This window comes from Ranitomeya imitator, chromosome 9, assembly GCF_032444005.1.
Source record: "Ranitomeya imitator isolate aRanImi1 chromosome 9, aRanImi1.pri, whole genome shotgun sequence".
In the NCBI taxonomy this organism is placed as follows: Eukaryota; Metazoa; Chordata; class Amphibia; order Anura; family Dendrobatidae; genus Ranitomeya; species Ranitomeya imitator.
The window spans coordinates 136,335,394-136,338,510 of NC_091290.1; positions in this window are offsets into that span (position 1 = coordinate 136,335,394).

Sequence of the window (3,117 nt, forward strand, 5' to 3'; positions counted from 1 at the left end):
ATAATCTTTGTCATTCTGCCTCAGCTAATGAATACATGAATTATTAAGCACCTTTCCGTCAGCACGGTATCTTATTACAAATATTGCTTTATTATACGGAATCCAATGGAGATAGAACCCCGACGTCTTTCACTCACCGTGAATTTCTAAAGACGAATCTCAAAATTCAAACATAACCTGACACAATTTCTTTTATTTTAATATTTTACCATAATTTCCAGAAGATAATAGGATGGATGACATTCAAACTTTGTTGGAGTTTTTATTAACAGAAAAGTTTGGGATTGTTTTAGAGAAATATTAAAAGAAAATGCCTCTGTGCAAGAATATATCTAATATAATACAGCCCCTATGTACAAGAATATAACTACTATAATACTCCTCCTATGCACAAGAATATAACTACTATAATACTGCCCCTATGTACAAGACTATAACTACTATAATACTGCCCCTATGTACAAGAATATAACTACTATAATACTGCTCCTATGTACAAGAATATAACTACTATAATACTGCCCCTATGTGCAAGAATATAACTACTATAATACTGCCTCCTATGCACAAGAATATAACTACTATAATACTGCTCCCATGTGCAAGAATATAACTACTATAATACTGCTCCCTATGTACAAGAATATAATAACTACTATAATACTGCCCCTATGTACAAGAATATAACTACTACTAGATGGTGGCCCGATTCTAATGCATCGGGTATTGTAGAATATGTATGTATGTATATAGCAGCCACATAGTATTGTCGGGATCACACTCAGTCGGAGCAGCCTTTGGAAGTGGTGAATCACCAGAAATAATACACAAGACACGTCTTGTATAGTGTATCACTGGGAAGTCTCTGAAGCACGCCTGCCTTCAATGTGCTATCCCTTCTTTATATAGTTGTTTCAGTAGGTTTAGTGGTTATACAAGTTTTGCATGTTTAAACAAAGACAAAACAGGAAAGAAAGAAAAGAAAAGAAAACAGTTTCGTGCGCGGCAGTTTCACAACAAACAGTACAAAGGCAATTCCACAGACAAGAAAAACAGGATTTCATACTATAGCTAAAATGTCCTTGAATGGACAGGTCAATGTTTATCACAAATTCTTTTTTTTTTATTTTTGTTCATTGAGGTAATCATTTTTGTTCTGCTCTTCACAGTATATAGCACAGGCCACGTAATATGTAGGAGCCATGTAGTATATAGCAGACAAATACTATGTGGCCTGTGCTATATACTATGTGGCTGCTATATACATACATACTGTAGAATACCCGATGCGTTAATACAGGCCATGCAATATATAACAGTGGCCACACAGTATATAACACAGCCACATACTATATAGCACAGCCCACGCAGTATATAGCAACCACGCAGTATATAACACAGGCCCCGCAGTATATAACAGTGGCCACGTAATATATAGCACAGCCCACGCAGTATATAACACAGCCCACATAGTATATAACACTGCCTATGAAGTATATAGCAGCCACGCGGTATATAACACAGCCCACGTAGTATACAGCAGTGTGGGTACCATATCCCTGTTAAAAAATAATTAAAATAAAAAATAGTTATATACTCACCCCCTGGGATCCAGCGAAGCTCTGGCGATACGCACACGGCTGCCGCCATCTTCCGTTCCCAGCATGCATTTTGAAATTACCCAGATGACTTAGCGGTCTCGCGAGACCGCTAAGTCTTCTGGGTAATTTCGCAATGCATCGCTGAGAACGGAAGATGGCGGCAGGTGCGAGCGCATCGTCGGACGGAGGGTGAGAATAGCAGGTTGTTTGTTTTTTTTATTATTTTTAACATTAGATCTTTTTTACTATTGATGCCGCACAGGCAGGATCAATAGTAAAAAGTTGGGGACACACAGGGTTAATAGCAGCGGATACGGAGTGCGTTACCCGCGGCATAACGCGGTCCGTTACCGCCGGCATTAACCCTGTGTGAGCGGTGACCGGAGGGGAGTATGAGGGCGCCGGGCACTGACTGCGGGGAGTATGGAGCGGCCATTTTTTTCCGGACTGTGCCCGTCGCTGATTGGTCGTGGCTGTTTTGCTGCGACCAATCAGCGACTTGGATTTCCATGACACACAGACAGAGGCCGCGACCAATGAATATCCGTGACATAAAGACAGACACACCCTTAGACAATTATATAGTAGATAATACTGCTCCTATGTACAAGAATATAACTACTATAATACTGCCCCTATGTACAAGAATATACTATAATACTGCCCCTATGTACAAGAATATACTATAATACTGCTCCTATGTACAAGAATAGAACTACTATAATACTGCTCCTATGTACAAGAATATAACTACTATAATACTGCTCCTATGTACAAGAATATAACTACTATAATACTGCCCCTATGTACAAGAATATTACTACTATAATACTGCTCCTATGTACAAGAATATAACTACTATAATACTGCCCCTATGTACAAGAATACAACTACTATAATACTACACCTGTGTACTTTTGCCTCAGGGTATCAGGCAATCCTTCCTGTTTTGGAGTCCTAGGCTCAGTCTGATGATGCTCAATGTTTTTTTTCTGCTGTTCTCTGGCAATGTGCACAGAAACTTTATCTGATAATTGCAGCTCTCAGAGAAATGGAGAAGAGAAGTTCTCCTGTGGGCGCTCTGCCCTCATACATAATATTCACGGAGGCTTAGACAATGGCTTCCCGGCAGCAGGGAGCTCTCCCAAGTTTTACACGGCCAATTAAAAGGTGTATTTGTTGTACAGTGTGAGGCTTAGGACAACAGTAATATTTATGTCATCTGAGACACTTGTACCATACAGATGAGGATGCTTGGAATGAAGCCTGGATCTCGGCGCTCCGTCCTCACAATGTCCCAGTTGCACCAAATTGCCGCTGGAAGACGTCCTAAGCACGAGAGTCTCTCCCTATGTCGCGCACAATTCACCCTCTTAGGTCTGGATCTCACTTTTGCTTCTCAATGCATTTTTTTTTTAATTTTGAATATATTTTTTTCCGTTTTTCTTTTATTCATCCCTCAAATAATGTTTTGGGATGCCTGATAATACGGTATGTGTTTCACCAGTCACTGTGC